The following is a 23969-nucleotide window of genomic DNA, read 5'->3' on the forward strand; positions in this document are numbered from 1 at the left end:
TCTGAATGGTTTAGGCACAAGCCAACAGTTTGGTGACGCTGTCTGAGCCTTACATCATATTTTTTATTTAAAATGCACGGTAATACCGGATACTGAGGTAAAATAGGGAGGAGGTTTGACGGTATCAAAATTTGGATACCGCCCAAGCCTAAGCTGTATATCTATAAAGATCTATAAACAAATATGACTTCTTCTTTTTTTACGTGAAGCATGAGCACACATTGCTTTGCATCTTATAAACACAACCAAGCCTTAAAAATACACTCTGGACCACCCCAAAAAGTCATATTTGTTATTACCCTCTTTTTTGATTAAAGGAGCAGTAGGTGATTGTCTTCAGAAACATTTTTTATTGTGCTGGTTGAAAGTCTCTTCACAGTCCAATAGTGATGATTACAGTAAATGATCTAAATGTGTTTTATATTCAGGGTAAAGCATTAAACTAAAAAATGTTCATCCAATTAAACAGAGTCGGACCGTCACCTCCCTTAATTCCGATAGGCAGGTCAGACTGTCTGTCAACAAATGTAGATTCCGACTTCTACGCATCTGTTCATGCAGATCCGCAATTAGTGCCTGCACGTCTGCCTGCCCGTCTGCAGGCCTCTCACAGATGCCGAGTCGGAGCCGGAGACGTCGAAGGACAGCCGAGCTCGGGCCGGTTACTGTAAAGCCAAGCGCAGGTATAATTCGCCCTTAAAGCGGCCGCGCGGTCACGAGACGGACCGGGAGAAATCAAATGCTGCATTGAAACTTTTGAAAATCCTGAATCAGTATTGGAGTTACTTTAGCACGCTGGAGGAAGAACGACACCATGGCTGAAGTATTACTGTTAGATAGGTAATGTTCTGTTTTAAACTATTTTAGTCAGGCTAAGCTTATGTTAGATTGTGTTGTTATGAATGACTTACATGCACAGACGTGTTGTTCAGCCACTGAAATCTCCCAGTGAAAGATTGATGTGATTATTTTCAGTTTCATAAGGTTCTTTGACAGCATCTATAATGTAGATTTATATTTAGTTTAACAACAAAACACCAGTAAATAGCGCTATTCCGCCTAACCTGCTTTATTGAGCTGAAGTTGCTTTTATATTCACATTGGGTCATTTTTGAACAATGACAGCCTTCCTATACTGTTTACCGCTAACGTTACTCTGAATATTCGCTCTGAAATAGCATGCAAGTGTGGCAAAGTAATACATGTAATTCCTGCACAGCGCTGGCACTAACTAACTGGCGAATGACATGAACTAGTGGGTTGTCTGTCGGCTGTTGTGACGCGGTCCGCGCGCTCGCGATATCAGGGGGTGTGGCTTTGAATCACAGTCCCTATCCGCCGTTCAAAGATCTGCAAACACAGTTGCAGTTCAAAGACTTGATTTCACTACATGCTTTTAAAACGACTATAAAAGTTTTAGAGGTTAAAACACAGGTTTGTAGATGTTTTGAATAGTTATCAGTGTGATTCATGTTAACTGTAAATTGTTTTTTGTTTGTTGTCTGTTGGACTCATGTGACTTGTGTACTGCCTAATCTTGGCCAAGACGGTCTTGTAAAAAGAGATTTTTAATCTCAATGTGTCTTTCCTGGTAAAATAAAGGTTATAATAATAATAATAATAAATTGATGCAGCCTATGTATTAGAATGATTAGAATATTAGATTATTACTCTTTGAAGAAATCAAGCAGCCCCCTAACCTTTAAACGGTACAGTACATTTAATGTGACCTTATTAAAAACAATAATAATGATAATAATATTAATAAAGCATTTCAAGATGCTTTCCATTTCTGGACAATCTGCTCAGATCAAAGCAGGTGATTTTCAATTAAAGTACTGTCATCGCCAAAATAATAGACAAATGCATTTTCCACAGTGCATTTTAATCTCATTACTCGTGTCCTATTTTCATCCTTCAACTGATGTGGTGAGCAGTCCAGTCCAATTGGAAAACTACTGTAAACGCTGTCAGCGTGGCGTCACATTTTTGGTCTTAAGATCTTTTTTTTTTTGTTGTCGCTGCCATACACTGGGCATTTCCTGTGAACAGAGTGTCCTATTCATGAGATATTCACTTTGAAAAATTCAAAAGGCCTGTCTTGATGTCAGCCGGGTGATGTAAGTGGATCAGTCTTATCAGATCATTGCTTCAGCCAGACAATGAACATGCCCTGTAATTCAAAATCAATGAGTCATTGAAGCGTGATGATCTGATGCCGCTCCGAGCGCCGCCTAATAGACCACGCTGCAAATGAATGGACATTTATTAGTGCATCTGGTCAGACTGCACAATATATCGCTTCAGCATCGATATCGCAATGGGAGCATCTGCAATAGACACATTGCACAGTCAAACTACTAATTTAAAATGAGCTGAAACAGCACAATTCTTGAGGTTTTTTTTTTTTTTTTTTTTTTTAAGACAACTTATATATTTTAGGTTCATTCATTCGTTTTCCTTCAGCCTAGTCTCTTGTTTATCAGGGGTCACCACAGTGGAATGAACAGCCAACTATTCCAACATATGTTTTACGCAGCAGATGCCCTTCCAGCCACAACCCAGTACTGAGAAACATCCATACACTCTCACATTCACACACACAGTGGTCAATTCAGTTCATTCAATCCCCTTATAGAGCATGTGTTTGGACTGTGGGGGAAACCGAAGCACCCAGAGGAAACCCACGCCAACACGGGCAAATCATGCAAACTCCACACAAAAAAAGCCAACTGCTCCAGTCGGGACTCAAACCCGACTGATCTTTTCGCTGGGAGGTGACACTGCTAACTGCTGAGCCACCGTGCTGCCTAATGTTCAATCCCTTTAAATTTGTAAAAACTAACAAGCCAACTTAATTTTGTCATGTCGTCCCAACACAAATCGATTATAAGTAACCCAAATTTTTTTACAGAGCAGGATCGGAAATATGGAGTCGGGATTATAAGAGCTACCGTTGAGGAAAAAAACTAAAATAAATAAATTAAAATAACTTGTAATTTATTGTTTCACTATGCAGTAACTCCACTAATTTACCAAAAATTAGGGCTACATGATATTAGAAAAATCTGACATATATGATATTTTATTATTGCTGCGATACACACAACAGTTCTGTCTGGTTCTCGAATCTGATTGGCTGATAGGCGTAATATATTTAAGTACGATCAGCATCCGTACAGCCTCTTTACTCTTTGTGTATTACTCCACCCACATACAGCCAGCAACAAGCAGACACTACAGTTTGACAAATATTACTGCTGTTAGACAACAAAATATACTTTTGAGGATTTTTTAGTAGAGAATGTAGTTGTTTAGACTGCAACTATGCAGTTTATTTGTAAGAATAGAGACTATTTTAAAATATTTACAATTTCTGAGAGCTTGTCGGCAGCCAAAGACGGTTGACGTTGTCTATTCACAAAATGGCGCCAGGGCTGCATAATAAGCCCTTGCTCAGTGTTTTCTTAAACGCGAATAAAAAGCTGAAAAATGGAATCCTCATAGTTTTTATGGTAGACCGGATAGAGTCAATAAGAAGCTACGAATAAGAAGCTGCATACAGCCTTGTCCCTCCTTATCGCAAACACAACAGCAGTCTGGTGAGAAATCTATGTAGACGGATGGCATTTCATGTCACGTTCAGCCTTATAATCTTAAAATGCGAGCAAAATTTACTGTTTTGTCATCACCTTTAGGGGGTCACACACCAGAAGCACAGTTCACATTATGCTATAGAGAATCAATCAAATACTAGCTCTAAAGTGAAGTTGGTGAATGTGATTGAATGGCGGAAGAAAGTAGTTCCTAATACAAAAGGGTTTTAGGCTCTCTGTGTTTGATGTTCTTTTTTTATGTACAAGATTGGTGCCGTCGAACTGTTGTATAAACGCAACATCACACTCAAAGCAGTGTGCTATGGCTGTATATCAGCACTAAGCTAAGGCCTGATGCCAATACACGCTTCCCACCAGTGCTGATATACAGCCATAGCACACTGCTACTTGTGTATATATATATATATATATATATATATATATATATATATATAGTGCTGTCAATCGATAAAAAAAATTAACTAATTAATCACACTTTTTTTTGCAATTAATCGCTATTAATCACATTTAAAAGACTGAAACTTATAATTTTGGCTATTCAAATGTAAAATTAATGTAAACACAAGACAAAAACTATTCAAATTCAAAATATAATTGTTTATTATAATTTTTGTTTAACTTGTAACACAGATTTCTTCATGTAAACAACACACCCACAATAAACCAAGATCCTGGCTTGACAGCCATATTTATTACTTAAATTTATTAAAATATAAATAAAAATTAAATGAAAATTAAATTATTAAATGATTTTTTTCAATTTTGTGCAGCTCTAGCAGAAAGTTAGCGTCACAATAAATTGTGCATGTCGTTCAGGCTTTGGTGACCTTTTTCAACAAACTCCAGGTGCTTTGGGAGACGAAATGTGTTGCAAGACATGCAAAAAAGCATGCTGGGATGACCTGAACCCTCTGACAGCGGGTCAATTTTAAGACACTGGTGCTGCTGCACGGGGGACGAACACATGCGAGATCAGACTAGATGTTTGTGTGCATGTGCAAGCTTTTTTTTTTTTTGACCTCTGTTGACACATAGATCCTTGTGTGATGTACACTTCAAGGGCACTTTGATGCCAAACCCTGACAAGCGCACATCTCGGCAAACTTTTTGCATTTATTCCCCAGCCTGGATCTGAGTGACCACGGCTCGTCATGAATATCAATGTCAAGCCTGTCAGACGAAGCAAAGACGAGCCGGTGGGATGACGGCTGATGCAACCCAGTGCCAATATAATTCACCGTCTAATTGATACGGCGGGTTCTGCTCCAATCGCGGAGAACCTCCGGGAAATGTACGCATTAATTTCCCTGCTCAACATGGGAATACATTAAGCGAGGGGGGCCCGGAGAAGCCGTACGTTACAGTAATTTTAACATGGTTGAGGGGTGTAATGTGCCAAGTGGAAAATTCAAAGTCGACCTCAAGAGGCTTGTTGCTTTTATTAAATGATAACAGCAGCAATATGACACAATATGCTGACGTAGAAAGCTCACAATAAAATAAATAAAATGCATCCCCAAAGTAATTAATCAGTCAAGTATGTTAATGCAGACGCTTCTAGCTATGGTTTCGTAATGCAACCCAAGTATTCATTGGAATCGGATTAGCATCTTCAATGGTGAATTTTCTCTTTCAAAGCCAAAAAAAATGCAGCTGAGTAGATCACAGGTTCTGTTTAAAGAGACAGAATTGTTTTTTTTTTAGACATTTTAAACTGTTTTTAGCGCACAATGTTGACTTCAGAGGATTATTCCACCATAAGTCAATCTACATTCACATGTATGCATTATGAATGCCTTGATACACTATACATTTACAGTGCTCAGCATAATCGAGTACACCCCATTTTGAAAATAAATTGTTTCATCTTATTCTCAGTGATATTAGGCAATGTATTTTGGTGTATTTAATCAAAACTGTTATATTAAACAGATATATTTCTGAAAATAATATTTTAGTCACCAAACATTCATTCATTCATTCATTCATTTTTTTGTCGGCTTAGTCCCTTTATTAATCCGGGGTCACCACAGCGGAATGAACCACCAACTTATCCAGCAAGTTTTTACGCAGCGGATGCCCTTCCAGCCACAACCCATCTCTGGGAAACATTCACACACAAACTCATACACTAAGGACAATTTAGCCTACCCAATTCACCTGTACCGCATGTCTTTGGACTGTGGGGGAAACCGGAGCACCCGGAGGAAACCCACGCGAAGGCAGGGAGAACATGCAAACTCCACACAGAAACACCAACTAAGCCGAGGTTCGAACCAACAACCCAGCGACCTTCTTGCTGTGAGGCGACAGCACTACCTACTGCGCCACTGCCTCGCCGTCACCAAACATATTTAGAAATTAAAAAAATAACACAATTTAATTCAAGCAAAATATTGCAAAAATAAATTACAACCTACAAAATGTCAACAAAAGTTTTCCTTATTTTTGCTTCTCTTGATTTTTCCTCTTTTTTAATTTGCATTTAATATTTTTCTATAACATATAAATTTGGCTGTACTAGTTTTTAGGCCTGCAGTGCTTTGCAGTACAATACAGAATGTGTTGAGCTTTATGAAGATACATACAAATTATATACGGTAAATAGCAGCAAGTGTATAACTTTAAATTGAGAAATTGGGTGGTGGTAGGGTTGGGAGGCGTTATGGAGACAAACGATTTCCGGCGTATTTTTATCTAATTTGTGGGCGTCACAGCTCCTCTATAAAGAGGCCTATACGGGAGAACAGTGCAGCTTCTGGCAAAGGCCATACGGTTGAATGAGACTAGATAGCAACGATCGCTCCGGTCACGTCACAGCTGAAAACACTGGACATACAATGACTGTGCATAATTAAAATGCATAATAAAAAATAACTCAGTCAAAAATTCTGAGAATTAATTTTTATATACTGTATATAAAAAAAATGTTCTCTGAATTTTTCACTTAGTTATTTTTTAATTATGCTTAAAGTTATTGCTAAAAAAAAAAAAAAAGCAGACTCTCTCTCTGTCCTGTTCGGCCACTGTTTTCCACGTCGATGATGACACCCGGTTTAATAAAAATATAAAAAGTGTGTGGGGGGAGGACGGGGTTAGGCACAAAAAAATGGATTTCAAAAAGTGGAAGGAGAAATGTCCCCAGTAGACGTTACGCCCCTGTATAGCAGTATAAAAAATTCAATAAAGCATTAAGCAGTTCCACATAGACATCAGTGTTGTTTATCAGATTGAGTCAGTTCAATACAGATGTCAACACTGAAGGATGTTTCAAATTTAGGCAGCTCCAACAACCCAAACTAACTCCACTCCAGTGGGAGCTGTTCTTGATATCACACTCTCATGATGACGTTTTTTTTTTGACTGTCAGGTAAGTTGGTGCTCGTCACAGTGTGCAAGCGGACACAACGGGGATGTGATGATCACTTGCTTGAAAGCTAAAATGATGAAAGAGACACTTTACGATTCAACACTATGGTCTTCCGTCTTGTGGGGATGCAGCAGGCTTTGCAAGTTCGCAAGACCTCATGTCCACATGAAGTTTGTACTGTGGGACTGGCCATCAAACACCACAACTGCAGTCCTGCATTTTCATCCTAAAAAGTAAGGCTGGTGCAAACTCTGACACTCTACACTCTCAGAAATAATGGTACATGCGCTGTCACTGGGGTGGTGCCTTTTCAAAAGGTACAAATTTGTACCTAAAAGGTCCATATCAATACCTTAAGCAGGGCTCGAAATTAACTTTTTTGCTTGGTAGCACTGGTGCTCCTAACTTTAAAAAGTTAGGCGCATCAGCCAAAATTTAGTCGCACCCACCAATTATGAGCACCGTTACTACAAGTTTTATACAAACATATTTATTGTATTTGAAATCAACACTAATCAAACTAACAAGCAATATATATATATATATATATATATATATATATATATATATATATATATATATATATATATATATATATATATATATATATATAAATAAATAAAAATAATATATATATATATATATATATATATATATATATATATATATATATATATATATATATATATATATATATATGCAAGCGTGAGGAAAATATGTCTCAACGAAATCCCGTTATCACAAGAAAATACATTTTATAACATAACTGAGTGACCAAAGCACGGAGCGCTCACCGGCCCTGCACGCACTGCTTGAATGAATCTGTTAACGGTATAACTGTGCTGTTCTCACAAGTGCTGTCTGATATTGCACTGATGCTTTTGACACATACTGTACCTTACTATATGCATACATGTTAATAGCAATATCTGTCTTTTTAGGAGTAGCGATGTAAGTTTACTCAGTGCAAGCCCGTTTGCGATAGTGTACGTGGTGTAATTTGACATATATCTGCCACTAGCACGGCGGACAGCATCTGGCGATTATATGAAGGATTAAACAGAAGCTCTCGTGCTAGATGTGGCAAGCAGTTACCTGAAAATTCCATCCCACTGACTTTTCATAGCGGACTTGAAGCCACTGGAAGTCTTTTACTCTTGAAAAAGTGTAGATGGTGGACTAACATTCAGCACATGATCACTAGTAAGATGTCATTATTTGTAACTTTAGATGCCCTGGTTTCTAAAACAAAATCTGTCAGTGTTAACCATTCTAATCTTCAGTGCTTTAGTTTTTCGCGGTAGTAGCTCTTTGTCATCCGAAGCCAGAATGCACTGAGTGATTGACAGCTGATATTAACCAATCATTCGCGTTCAGTGCTAGAGCAGTGGTGGGTCAATAAGAAGAGCGTGAAGGCGGGGCAAGCATTACGGACTTGGATTTGTTTACTGCAGCAAGTTGACATGACAACTGTTTTAAACCATTCCTGAGCGCTGCGTTTCGCGTTTTAAGTGCGGACAAAGAGCTTAGAGATGCATTCTGCGTAAATGTCTCCCGAATCCGCGCATGTGGTGAACATTTTACAGTAAAAACTGGTCGCACACAACAGTTTTGAGCACTCGCAGAAATGCTCCCATATATATTTTGAGGTCGCATAGATGAAATTTCGGGCGCATATGCGACCAAAATGGTCTCAATTTCGAGCCCTGTTAAGGGTACATATTACTGACATATCTAATGCAGAGTGGCTAGTAATGTTGGAAAACTACTAGCCGCAGAGGCTCGTGATAAAAAAAAGTTAAGGTCGAGCCCTGGTTATTGTGCTACAGACCTTTTTCTTGGAACGCAAAATTACCCATTATGCTACCCAGAATGCGAAGAACTTCTGGTCGGCAGCTGATGCGTGTAAACAGTCACATTTGGACAGCTTTGAAACGATAGTTTTAATCTATTTTACCTGCTTTTATCCTCTTTGAACTAATACTGTTGTCCATCAGCAGCATCTCCTGGACTGATCATTTAAAGAAATGCGATCTAATAGGATGGAAAACAGCTGCTGTCAGGCATTTTCCCCTCGTTGTCAGACGGCACCTTCTGCAGTTTAAATGAAGCCTCGTCATCGCTAAAGTCAACATTTTCTCGTTATTTCAAATATATAACCAGCCCAAACAAATGTAGTTCACCAAAATGTAACATACACATACACAAGCACCAACTCGCTCGCTCTCTCTCTCTCATTCGCATAGCAATATCCGCGATATTGCTAGACAGCCCGCTCCCGTCCCAAATTAAACCCGTTACCGACCACTCCCGCGATTTATTCGGAAATTTATTGCAGACCTCTACCAGTAACATTACTCTGTTTTTTTTTCTCTCTCTCTTTCTCTCTGTGTGTGTGTGTGTGTGTGTTAAAGAGCCACTGAGCTAACAGCTGACAGGCCGGGAATGCACAAACACCTTGTATTTCTGACGGCAGACACGTGAACTAGGAGAACGTTTTTCTCGTATTTCTGACGCGCTTGAACCACATGTGACAGATTATAACGGCTTTAACAGACACATTTATAAGTTGTGTGTCACAAAAACACTCTGTTATCCATTAAAAAAAATATTGAAACCCATTTTCGGAGCGCAAATTACCAGTTGTACACACTGTAAACGGAAGTTTTTAGCATTCTACCGGAACACGCTGGTCGCTATGGCGCCCTCCATGCAGCAGCCATGAAAAAGGTCTATATAAATAAACATATATTTCATTTTAATATCAGTCATTCATTAATTTTCCTTTGGCTTAGTCGCTTAATCGTCAGAGGTCACCACAGTGGAATGGACCGCCAACTATTCCAGCATATGTTTTATATAGCGGATACCCTTCCAGCTGCAACCCAGAACTGGGAAACGCCCATACATTCTCACTACGGTCAATTTTGTTTACCAAATTCAACTATACCGGATGTCTTTGGACTGTGGGGGAAACCGGAGCACCCGAAGAAAACAGAAATGCCAGCTGGATTGAACCAGCAACCTTCTTGCTGTGAGGTGACAGTGCTGACCACTGAGTCACCATGCCGCCTTCCTTTTAAATGCGAGTAAAAATAAAACGAATAATTAATTACGCCGCATACAAAATTACGCCGAAATAAAATGTTTGATTCAAGCAAGCCTCAAGATTATAGATCAGCTTTTAAAGTTCACTCAACTAGAATGTGTTCACAATGCGAGCTTAATCCATTTCATGAAAAGATAATGGCATTAAGCAGTCAAGACACAAGACACACGCTTCCACATGTTTCCTGCCTGTTCTACTTCATAATGCATAAATGCACCAGACCTACCCTACATTTACCCCGGCTACTGAGGGGGAAAAGTCTTGGGCATTGTGTTACAATTACAGCTTCAAGCTTTGTCTACTCTTATGCCTCCATTACAATCGAGCAGAGCAGCGAAAAAGCAATTAGTTTAAGTGAAACTCCTCAGCAGGCACAATTATTTCACATATTAAAAGCAAAAAAAAATAGGGACCGTTTCTCCTGCATCTCCATTCAGAAAGGAAAAGGCTTCTCACATCGGCGTCTCGAGGCTACACATGTGGTCATAATTGATTCGCAGCACCTGACTGCTTCGGTCATGCTATAAACTCCACTTTAGTGACTTCCTCGGGGGGGAAAAAGCACATTAGCGCAAGGTGTGCTGGTTTAATTGATGCCGTTTCTTTCAGCTCTCACATCTGTTTTTGTTTCTGCCGTATTTGTAAGCACACGATATGTACTGTATTCGTCATGTAATCAAAGATGTCTACTATATTATTTGCGATTGATCTCGGTGCTAATTAGCTGTGGATGAAAGGAGCGAGTATCTGCACCAAAGTGTGACAGCCATTATTAGTGTAGGAAATGTTAAATCAAAGCCAATTAGATGGAGAATGAGGGCAGACGTATTACAGATGAAGTTTACCTCGTGCATACAAAAGATGTAGAGATTAACTGAGTCGCACAGGTGAAGTGAGTGGGCATGAGCTGTGCAAAATGATCCCTGTTTCAAAGGTTGCATTTCTAGTTTGTAATAAACAACAATTTTAATGGCTTAATGAGCATTGAGGTTTCATGTGACTTCAAAAAATAAGTTGTAAGTGATGTATTCTGAATACAACATTTTAGATGATGTGTGGCTTTTTACATTAGTTCAGAGGGTTCTAATTGTTCCATAATACTGAATATATATTTATTGACAAGCAGCTACATGGATAGATAGCTCTTTCGATTAGTTGCTTAATATTAACAACAACAACAATTATTATTATTATTATTATTATTATTATTATTATTATTATTATTATTATTATTTTTATTATTATTATTAATATTGCTATTATAATTGGCATTCTCAAAAACAAATTAATATAAATAACTATTTCACTTAACTAACTTAACTTTCACTTAAATAACTTTCTCTACAATTACTTTCCTATTATTGTCATTGTCAAGAAAAATTCATATAAATTATGAAAAAATATAATAATTTATAATAAAACAATGTAATTGATAATAACAATAATAATAATAATAAAACCTCATTATTAATAATAATAAAAATATAAACAATAAAAATAAAACCTAATTATTATATAATATAATCAATTTTATATATAATAAAATCTATATAATTTATTAATGTATAATATTATTGACTCGAGCATCCTGAGAGGTAAGTGGCAAACAGATATGCTGAGTGGTTGAGTATGTGTGTGTGTGTGTGTGTGTGTGTGTGTGTGTGTGTGTGTGTGTGTGTGTGTATGTGCAGTTGGCCTAGATAATGAAAAAAAGAGAAAGAATGAAACTAAAAGTTATAGATTTTTATAATGATAAATAAAACATTACAATTAATATAAATAACTAAATAAAAAAACGAATGATTGCATAATAAAAGAATTTTTTTTTATACTAATAGTAATAATAATAATAATAATAATATTATTATTATTATTATTATTATTATTATTATTATTATTATTATTATTATTATGATTATTATTATTATCATCACCATCATAGGTCAAGAAAAAATAATAAAAATTATGAAATAAAGATTAACAATTTCCCAATAAAATATTATTGATAATAACAATAAATAATAATAATAATAATAATAATAATAATAATAATTATTATTATTATTATTATTATTATTATTATTATCATAAATTTGTCATAATTATTATTTAAATTTAAATAATTGGGTGCACAATAAAATAAATTAGTTTTTGATAATAATAATAATAATAATAATAATTATTATTATTATTATAATAATAATAATAATAATAATAATAATAATAATAATAATTTAAAACAAGTGATTGATTTTAATAATAATAATAATAATAATAATTTTTATTTATTTTTTATTATTTTGATTATTATTTTGTTGTTGTTTTTGTCATGATATTGAATAAATCAACACATAAATAAATAGGACCTTACAAAAAAAACATATGTAACAGATAAAACAGATGAAATTGTCCTACAGATGAAACATATTACTGTATACAAAAACTGTGTGATGAGTAGATGATGACATAATATTTAGTTTTCCCCTGTCTCAATATCCGCGGTGTATAATGTTCTACATAAAGTGGTTTTGTTTAGAGATCAGTGTTATTGATATGCGGCCAAAATCTGTTTAGTCAGTATGAAGGCAGGCGCTGATAACATTTAGTCATGCCGCACTAGTTTGTATTGCATGCAAAACTCAAGGCGAAGCACGCTAGAGTTCAAGAGTTGGAGTTTTGATATGAGATTTTGAGGCTGTTTTGTTGGTGTCAGGACTGCGGAGCGCCGGCGGAGGGGGTGACTCATATTTTTGTGATGGATCCCGCCGCTTCACAGTAGTAGAAGGGCTTGGCTTGCAAATACAAGCGACAGTGTGCTGAGTGAAAGAGACGTGTTTATTGATGTCGAGCATCCTGAGAGGTAAGTGACAAAAAGATCTCAAGGGAGCCAATTGCTGAGTGTGTGTGTGTATGTGTATGTGTGTATGTGTGTGTATATGTGTGTGCGGTTGGCCTAAATAATCGAGATTTTACAGAAAGCACACAACCGCCTTCATGGTATATTGTGGTTATTGCTTCTCTAAGACTGTAATTCACTAATGTCAGGGAAAAAAAATAGAGGGAGAAAGTTTCTGTTCACTAAAGGGGATGAAGTGATGCTGTGAAGGAATTAGGGATACTGTGTTCACCACAAACTCACTTAAATTACTTCAATTTGTTAGACTCAAAGGGCAGAATGGTAGCTAAGTGGTTAGCGCTGTCACCTCACAGCAAGAAGATCACTGGTTCGAGTCCGGCTGGGTCAGTTGGCATTTCTATGTAGAGTTTGCATGTACTCCCCGTGTTGGCATGGTTTTCCTCTGGGTGCTCTGGTTTCCCCAAGAGTCCAAACCCAGGAAAAACCCACACAACCACGGGGAGAACATGCAAACTGGCCCGATAAGTGCTCGAACCAGTGGTGTTCTTGCTGTGAGGCAACGGTGCTAACCACTGGGCTGCCCTATAAGGGAGAAGGGAGAGGAGTAGAGGTGGAAGGGGGGATTCTTCGAGACGAAGATGACTGGAGTGAAAACAATTATGGCTGTTTATAGTGAGTTAGTATTCATATGATTTGCGCAATCTGTGAAGTTGATGCAGAACCAGCTGTGATCAATCATAAGCATGTGATCTTCTCGAAATTAGTTTATAAATTACTTTATAAACTTTATCCGCACTTATTTATGATTGAACACTCACTGTAATAAGATAAGTTGAAAGAAATCACATTTTTAAGATACGTTTAGATATTTATAAAAAAAAAAAATTCTACAGTGCACTGTAAAAGGTAATAAAAAGGCATTAGGAATATTTGTTTACCACAAATCACAACTATACACTGTCTAAAGGGAGAACTTGAACAAGTTACTTCAAATGGTTACACCCAAAATAATTTAGTTTTGTTTTTTCAACTTAATTTATTACAGTGTTTAATAATAAATTAAGTTTAATAAATGTATTTTTTAAATTATTTTGCATATTTTTAGTGCACTGAAAAGAGAAAACTTTTGAACGAATTAATAAACAAAAGAAAGAAAAGAGAAAGAAAGAACAGACAGACGAGCGAGTGAACTAACGAACTAAAGAAATAACGAGTAAACGAAAAAATACAGAACAAACAAAAGAAATAATGAACAAACAAAGGAAAAAATAATTAACAAAAGAATGAAATAGCAAACAAACAAACAAAAGAAAGAAAAAAAGAAAGAACAGACTGATGAGCGAGTGAACTAACGAATGAAAGAAAAGTTACTTTTAACTTTTAGACCCAAAAGAATAGAGTTCTCGACTTAATTTACTACAGTGTTCAATAATAAATACAATTTAAAAAGTAATTCTATAAGTTCCTTTTTCAACTTTATTTATTCATTCGTTCGTTCATTCATTCATTCATTCATTTTAACTTCAGGCAAGATGGCAGCGCGAAAAAAAAAAAAAAAATCATTCATTCATTAATATATTCATACATTCATTCGTTTATATATTTATATAGATTCGTTAATTTCCTTTCTGCCTAGTACATTTATTCATCAGGGGTCCCCACAGCAGAATGACTGCCCAACTTATCCAGCATATGCTGCAACCCAGTACTGGGACTTATTTTTTTTATTTGTTTATTTATTTTAGTGTAGTCTAGTTGTACACTCTGAAGCTAAATCATTCAACAAACGGCTCCATAGAGAGTTAGTGTAATCCAAAGCTGATCGATACTAATATCATCAAAACGTTGATCTAGAGATTTACACAGTGGCAAATATAAAGAAAGAGTGGGTATGAGCTCTGCAAAATCACCCCTTTTAAAGGGTTGCATTCCTAGTTTGATTATTAATATTATTTTAAACAGAATATTTAAAAGGTTGGCACGGTGGCTTAGTGGTTAGCACTGTCGCCTCACAGCAAGAAGGTCACTGGCTTGAGTCTCGGATGGGCCAGTTGGCATTTCTGTGAGGAGTTTGCATGTTCTCCCAGTGTTGGCATGGGTTTCCTCCGGGTGCTCCGGTTTCACCCACAAGTCCAAACACGTGTGATAGGGGAATTGGGTAAGCTGAACTGTCCATAGTGTATAAGTTTGTGTGTGAATGAGTGTGTATGGGTGTTTCCCAGTACTGGGTTGCGGCTGGAAGGGCATTTGCTGCGTAAAACATATGCTGGAATATAATTCTACAATTCACTAAAATCTGACAAAAACAAGACAAGAGAGAGAAAAATTGTTTCTGTTCACTAAAGGGGATGAAGTGCTGCTGTGCATTCATGAATTAGGGATACTTTGTTAACCACAAAGCAAGACATTACAAATACTTTATACCACAAACCTGAACTAGTCTGATTTCACCCTCGAAAACTAAATCATTCAGCACACAGCTCCATTGAGAGTTAGTGTAATCCAGAACTGATCGATACTAATATGATCAAAGCTTTCCATCTGATCACGGTTGTCCATGATCTTTATGCTTCCCCTTGTATTTATCTTGTTTTTCAATCACAGATTTACAGGAGTAATTCATACTTCATGTTGTGCATCAAAAGGAATGGCTGTTTTACAAAAAGCAGTCGAGTTCTTTAAAAATAAAAACCTTTTTATTATTAGTCTAGAGCCATAGAGGTTTAAAACATTCTTTAAAAACCAGTCTGATTCTCTGTATATTCACAAAAGCACAAAGAAGCAATGAAATGTTGTTTTTCTGCCAATTTTTTCTTTGGTCTGATTGCTCAGAAATTCCACTTCATGTGTAAAAAGTGGCAATGTTGATGTGCAAACTATAATGTGAGCTATTATTTCTACATCTGTGTCATGATAAGCTAGATAATATACATAAAATCTATGGTTTTATGTACCTACAAATATTTAAATGTAAGTTAGAAAACAAGATTCCCTAACCCCTTTCATTGTACTAAACAAAGTGTATATTGTCGCTAATTCACTAATTTATTAATTAATTTAATTGATTATTTCATTTATTTTAACCACCAGCCTAAACAAATACAGGTTAATGGAAGGAAGGAAGGAAGGAAGGAAGGAAGGAAGGAAGAAAGAAAGAAAGAAAGAAAGAAAGAAAGAAAGAAAGAAAGAAAGAAAGAAAGAAAGAAACAAAGAAACAAACAAACAAACAAACAAACAAACAAATGAACGAAAGAAATAACAAACTACATAAATAACGAACAAACAAAAGAAATAATAAACAAATGAACGAAGGAAAGAAATAATGAACAAATGAAAGTAATAACGAACAAACAAACAAACAAAAGAAAGAAAAAAGAAAGACTGATGAGCAAGTGAACTAACAAATGAAATAAATAAATAACTAGCAAATGAATAAACGAAAAAAATAATGAACAAACAAAAAATTATGAACAAAGGAACGAAGCAAAGAAATAAACAAATGAAAGAAGTAAACAAACAAAAGAAATAATGAACAAACTAATGAAGGAAAGAAATAACGAACAAATGAAAGAAATAAACAAACAAACAAATGAAAGAAAAAACAAACAAAAACAAACTAGAAAAAGAAATAACAAACAAATGCACAAAAGAAAAGAAAGAAAGAAAGAAAGAAAGAAAGAAAGAAAAGAACAGATGGATGAGCGATTGAAAGAAATAGCGAACGAACAAACTAAATAAATAACAAACAAATGATAGAAATAACCAACAAAATAAATAATGAACAAACGAACAAATGAAAAACATAACAAACAAACGAAAGAAACAACGAACAAACACAAGAAATAGCAAACTAACGAAATAAATAATAAACGAATTAACAAACAAATAAAAGAAAGGACAAACGGACGGACGGACAGAAGAAAGATTGAAGGATGGGGTGGAAAGAAAGAAAGAAGTGGAAGTTTCTTTATAAGATGAACAGAATTTGAAAGATGATATTATTTATTTCTTGTGATTATTGGATAGGAGGTGTGCTTTATGAAAAATATATCCAGAAAAGTTTTATTCAGCAGAATAAAACTTTGTATTAGTCAGCAGGAACCATATGGCCTAAAATAATAGTCTCGGGATGTAAAGTTGTATGATATATAAAAGTGTCAAACTGGATTCCATGCAGTAATTAAAACAGTCAGTATGTTGTGCACGTACTGTTTTTGGAACACACACACACACACACACACACACACACACACACACACACACACCACACACACACACACACACACACACACACACACACACACACACACACACACACACACACACACACACACAGACACACACACACACACACACACACACACACACACACACACACACACACACACACACACACACATCTCAATATGGGAATAATGATGTTTCTACTGTACAAACCGTAAATTCTCTACCCCAACTCTACCCCCCTAAGCCCAAACCTCACAAACAATCTAGAATTTTACATTTGCAAAATAACCCATTCTGTGTGATTAATAAGCATGTTTACTCATGGGGACCTCAATTGTCGTCCCCATGCTGACAAGTCCCCATGAATGTGTTTGTATTTGAGTTGAAGTCCCCACCAGGATATGAAAACATACACACACAAACACACACAGCCTGTACATGCACTTGGCTCCAAAAAGGCCCTAATAAATGTTTTCAAAAAGTCACAACTGTGAAAACCAAAAAGCAATTTGCATTTGTTTTCCTTGCATATATGGATATACACACATCCCATCATTTACAGCCGCCCGTATAGCAGTATTTCCGCCAAAAGAAAACAAAACATTTCCATGCAGCATTTTATTTCTGAGCTCAGAAACGCAAAAGCCTGAAATCTAAACGAACCTAAATCTCCAGCACTATTCATTTGGCGCCCTTGCAAGCGCTGCCATTTCCTGGAGGAAATGCAAATGTACAGTACTTGGCCATATCTTCTTGTTTTCTTTGCAAATACGGACCTTTGTCTTTTCTTGTGGTTATAAACCACCCACGGTCTCTGTGCTGCTTGTGTTGGTGAGGTTCTGGAGTGATGATTCACTGCCATTATTAAAAAAAAAAAAAAAAAAAAAAAAAAGGAAATATAGTATATCATGACTATCCTCCGAAAGTAAAGATAACAGTCATTCATAATAAGGCGAGCGTGAAATGTTAATATCCTTTTAGCCGATGTTGTTGTGGCGTTTGCAGCAGCCTCTTTCCATAAACAAGCGAAAGGATTTACAGAGGAAGTAAAATGATTAGCTCTCTTGTGATTTATTTCTCCTTTTTTTTAAATATTTTCCAAATTATGCTTAACAGAGCAAGGAATATTTCACAATATTTCATATAATATTTTTACTTCTAGAAAAATCTTATTTGTTTTATTTTGGCTAGAATGAAAGCAGTTTTCATTTATTTTAAGCCACTTTTATTTATTTAATAAAAGCTATTTTAATGTTTTATTCATTTTTCAATATTATTAGCCCCTTAAGCAATGTTTTTTTTTCTTTTTTCGTTTGTCTGCTGAAAAAACCCACAGTTTTTTTGATTACCCTAACTTCCCTAATTAACCTAGTAAAGCCTTTAAATTGCACTTTTAGCTGAATACTAGTATCTTAAAAAATGTCTAGACTATCTGACAAAAGTCTTGTCGTTGATCCCAGTAGTAAAAGCAACAAATAATACTTTGATTTCCAGTTGATCATTTGCAAAAGTGGCATCCCAATCATCACAAATACTGCAGAAGACCTATTGATACCCAAATGGACCCAAGACTCACATAAATCAGTTAAGTTTGGTGAAGGAAAATCATGGTTTGGGGTTACATTCGGTATGGGGCGTGCAAGAGATCTGCAGAGTGGATGGCAACATCAACAGCCTGAGGTATCACGACATTTGCAGCCTACTACATTGCAAACCACAACAGAGGGCAAATTCTTTAGCAGGATAGCACTCCTTCTCATACTAAAGCCTCTACATCCAAGTTCCTGAAAGCAAAGAAGGTCAAGGTGCTCCAGGATTGGACAGCCCAGTCAACAGACATGAACATTATTGAGCATGTCTGGGGTAAGATGCAGGAAAAGGCATTGAAAATGAATTCAAAGAGTCTTGATGAACTCTGGGAGTCCTGCATAAACGCTTTTCTTTGCCATTTCAGTAAAGCTCATGATGGAGTCAGACACAATATTAACTCTTTTTCCACTGCACCATGACTTTATATTCTATACTGGATATTATTTCTGTTTAGTGACAGGACTTTTGTCTAAACAAAGTCAGACCTTACTGTCCTAATTAAATAATTAAAAATTAAGGCATGATCATATTTTATTTGGGTAAAATAAGCGTAATCTAGAGGCCTTTGCCTTTTATAAAAGCCACTTCTGATACCGAACAATCAACTAGAAGTCAAGTTACTATTTGTTGTTCTTAAAACTTGGATAGCCGACAAGACTTTTGTCAGGTAGTGTAGTACTCTATTATGTACTATTATCATGGCAAAGATAAAATTAATCAGTTAACAGAATTGAGTTATTAAATCTATTATGTTTAGAAACGTGTTGAAAAAATCTTTCTGTTAAACAGAAATTGGAGTAAACATACACATATACAGGGGGGCTCATAATTCAGGAGGGTTAATACTTCAACTGTATTTCTGAGCCAATAATAGTCATTTTATCTGCATTCTAGGAGGCCGTATCATGCATTATATCTGATGTAACAGCAGTAACTGCCATCATCCTGGCGTGCGAGGCTTAAGAAATACACTTTAATTGGGAATGCTCAGGGAATGCAAATCCCGCTGGAGGCAATTCCTCTCACGACGTCTGCTTCTCCCTTAAGCAAGTCACTTAATTCATGTCCGCTCCAGGATTGCTCCTGGCCCCTGTGCACTGACCGCCCTCCTTCTGCATTAAAAAAACGCGAGAAGAAAATACCCAATGTGGAACTAATGTTGACATCCGCTAAACCTGGAATAACTAAAATTGTGGAAGACTTCAGTTTCCGACTCAAACTCTTCCACATCATCAGCCAATTCATTTAAAGTTTGGCTCGCTCGCTTTACAGCTGGAGGGGAAATGCAGGTTCTGTTATCAGAGGCTCGTAATATGCAAATGAGAAATTCCTTGAATATCAGTGTCATTCTCTTCTTTCTCCTCTGTGAAGTCTTTCCAATCACACTGACAGGCGAACGGCGCGCAACTCGCATTGTAGTCGCTTAACAATGCGGAGATCAAATCCCTCAAGGCGTGCTCTTTAACCGACTCCAAAAAAAGCAGAAATGCCACGCATCGGTGACTATAAGCCAATGACGTTACGTTCACAACATGCAAAACATGTTAGGGTAACAACTTGAAGACGATGATGGGAAAAACAAACCGCATGGTTTTATGTGCCTACATATATTTAAATGTAAGTTAGAAAACATATAAGATTCCCCAATCCCTTTCATTGTACTAAACAAAGCATATATTGTCATTAACTCACTAATTTATCAATTAATTCAATTGATTACTTCATTTTACCCATCAACGAGGAAAGACAGAAAGAAAGAAAGAAAGAAAGAAAGAAAGAAAGAAAGAAAGAAAGAAAGAAAGAAAGAAAGAAAGAAAGAAAGAAAGAAAGAAAGAAAGAAAGAAAGAAAGAAAGAAAGTGGGGTGGGTGGTTGGGCAATCAGGCGGGCGAGTAAGCGAACGAACGAACAAACAAACAAACAAAAAAAGAAAAAAGAAAGAACACACAGATGAGCAATTGAACAAACGAAAGAAATAACGAACAAATAAAATAAATAATGAACAAAAGAATGAAGGAAAGAAATAATGAACAAATGAAAGAAATAATGAACAAACAAACAAAATAAATAACAAACAAACAAAAGAAATAAACAAATGAACGAAAGAAATAACAAACAAATGAACGAAAGAAATAAGAAAGAAAGAAATAACGAACAAAAGAAACAATGAAAAAACAAACAAAAGGAAAAAGGAAAAAACAGACAGATGAAAGATTGAACAAACAAAAGAAGTAACGAACAAACAAAAGAAAGAAACAAACGAATGGACAAAAGAAAGAAAAACGAAAGAAATAACTGACAGCTGAGTGATTGAACGAATTAAAAAAATAAACAAATGAACGAACGAAAGAAGAAACAAACAAAATAAACTAAGGAAAAAAATAACGAACAAATGAAAGAAATGAGTATTATTCATTAATTCATCCATTTTCTCTTTGGCTTAGTGCCTTTATTAATCTAGGGTCGCCACAAGGGAATGAACCGCCAACTTATCCAGCACATCTTTTATGCAGCGGATGCCCTTCCAGCCGGAACCCATCACTGCGAAAGAAATAACAAACAAACAAAATAAATAACGAACAAATGAAAAAAGGACAAAAGGACGAACAAACGAATGAAAAACTCACAAACCAAAGAAAGAAAAAAAAAGGTCAGGAAGAAAGAAAGGTTGGGTGAACGAACAAACAGAAAAAAAAGAAAGAAAGAAAGAATGAAAGAAAGATGTAAGTTAGAAAACATAAGATTCCCTAACCTATTTTATTGTACTAAACAAAGTGTATATTGTCATTAATTCACTAATTTATTCATTAATTTAATTGATTATTTTATTCATTTTAACCACCAGCCAAAACAAATACAGTTTGATGGAAAGAAAGAAAGAAAGAAAGAAAGAAAGAAAGAAAGAAAGAAAGAAAGAAAGAAAGAAAGAAAGAAAGAAAGAAAGAAAGAAAGAAAGAAAGAAAGAAAGAAAGAAAGAAAGAAAGAAAGAAAGAAAGAAAGAAAGAAAGAAAGAAAGAGGAGAAGAGGAGATCTCTTCTTTGTTAAGAAGAGATTCTTGAAGAAAAGCAGAAATGGCACGCACCAGTAACCATGAGCCAAAGACGTTACATTCACGACATGAAACAACATGTTAGGGTCACAACTTGAAGACAATGATGGGAAAAGCAAACCACGTGTGATGCAATCCTGCATGACTGTATTCCACTGTGTTTCAGATCATATATATACAGGGCTGAAGTATTCAATAATAGACGGCTTATCTGATTTTATGAGAATCTGGCGAGGAATATGAATGCTACTGTTAATAAAATGGGAATCTATTCATATATAAATGAATGATGAGGCCTGTTTCGCACATACTGATTTTCTCATGGGTGAAAGATCTGCACGTCCAAGAAAAGGAGCATGAAGCTGCTGGATACCATTAATGGGGTGTTAAGAATACTGGCACCTACAAAGTATGGTCCAGTATGGGTCTTTTGGTTTCGATATTCATGTATTAAACTAATGCAATGTTATGTTTAAAAGCTCCACATGAGAGCTTCGTTTGATACTTGCTAAATCCTATGATCGATCATTTGGTGTATGCTGTTTGAGTTATGCATGAATACAAGTTGACTATAGGGAAACTCCCTTTCATTAATCTCAAGAAGCATTGTGTTTTGATTTTGCAAGTCTCAATGAATGCTAACGAAAATATAGATGTCGGTGTAGAGAAAACCTACAGTTCATTAGATGTAACTATCAGATGCTGGACAATGAATGTGCTTTTATGACAGGTAGTCTATGCTTATACATGGTCTAGGTGTGAAAGCCTTACTTAACCAGAACTTTAAACACTAGGATTTCCTCAAAATATCTGCATAATATAAAGCTTAACAACACAAACTTCTCAAATTGAGACTTTTATGAAGTAAAAGATGAAATACAGATCTGCTTGATTCAGATGGCATAGCGGCAGGTAACATTTCTGTGTTGATTAATTAGCATTTGAAAGAAAAAGTGACACTTCTGCTGCATAAATAATATTTTTTACGATGAGAAAGTCTGTAATAACTCTCAGTGGCTCACTCCAATAACCACTGTATAATTTATTGCCATTATTAAAGGAAATACTCAATACAGTGACACACACAGACACTCAGTGTGTCTGTATACTAAATCACACCTCACGAGCACTAATAAAACTGTATGCAGGAACCGGGGTGTAATTTGCTCTAAGGATTCATGGCGCTTTTTAATTCTTCAGTGTATTTTATGAAACGTTGCTTTTGATTCCTGCTTTCTTCTCTCCGGGAAGTTTGATATTTTTTTCAGCAGCTTCTGCAGCCAAGTCTCCGCCAGATGGCAAAGAAACTATAATTTAATGGACTTCATCTAAGGACCCTGTATCTCTAGGACGTGTTTGTTTTTTTTCTTATTTATCTTTTTAAACAGACCATCTGAAGTTGGAAAGAGATATGCATAATTTCAACATACTGCCTATTTTTCACTTCTGATATCATCAGTGTTTTCTACTGACATTTAACAACACCGGTGTGAATCATGTTATGTTTATCGAACACTTCTTGGTGACTATGAGCAATTCGTTTTCATTCTGCACTTGTTAGCTACATAATCTTTTTATATATTTGTGTTTTTTTTAATTGCTGAAAACTATGGAGCAGCATTTAAGAATCTTTGATTTGTGGTGCAACTTTATGATTAATCTTAAAGTACAAATGAAATCAAAACTAACTATATGATCTTATTAGCTCACATTCATAATTCTGTGGTGAATCTGAGCTAATAAGATCAAATAGGGTGCTTTCACACCTGTGAATCGATTTAGTTGTTCCGAAACAGAGATTACATTTGTTACATTGTTGCTCTTTGCTCTTGGAGCGGTTCGCTTTCACACTGCAAAGTTTCTAATCGGACCAAAAGAGCTAAAACAAGTCACGTGTGAGTAAACTCTCCTTACATTGGACAGAGTGTCAGGGTTTATTTTGCAGCGTCCCGCTAAGCTGTCAGGAGAGATGGTGGTTTGGTGGTGATTGACAAGGTGCAAGCGCGCAACGTGTCTGAGGAGAGATGCGGTGGGGAGGGGTGAGAAGGGTGCGCGACGATGCCTATTTGAGGACCGGGAGGGAGACGCAAGATTACCGGAAGATCATCACTCGTTTGCGGGCATCCGGACACTCGCGAAACTTCCCGCCATA

The 23969-nt window shown here is 36.1% G+C and overlaps 1 long non-coding RNA gene across 2 annotated transcripts in view; it reads right to left on the bottom strand.

Annotated features, from left to right (window-relative positions):
• The window catches only part of LOC141384400 (uncharacterized), a 68493-nt gene that overhangs the window by 29377 nt on the left and 15147 nt on the right, over positions 1-23969 (bottom strand). The window contains exon 3 of one of the 2 annotated variants that reach the window (XR_012405398.1): positions 23200-23583. The exons of the other annotated variant lie outside the window; for it this stretch is intronic. This is a non-coding gene — a long non-coding RNA (uncharacterized lncRNA). Of the gene's footprint in view, positions 1-23199; positions 23584-23969 lie in introns of those variants that run through there. 2 annotated transcript variants of the gene reach the window in all.

Source organism: Danio rerio, chromosome 1, assembly GCF_049306965.1.
Source record: "Danio rerio strain Tuebingen ecotype United States chromosome 1, GRCz12tu, whole genome shotgun sequence".
NCBI lineage: Eukaryota > Metazoa > Chordata > Actinopteri > Cypriniformes > Danionidae > Danio > Danio rerio.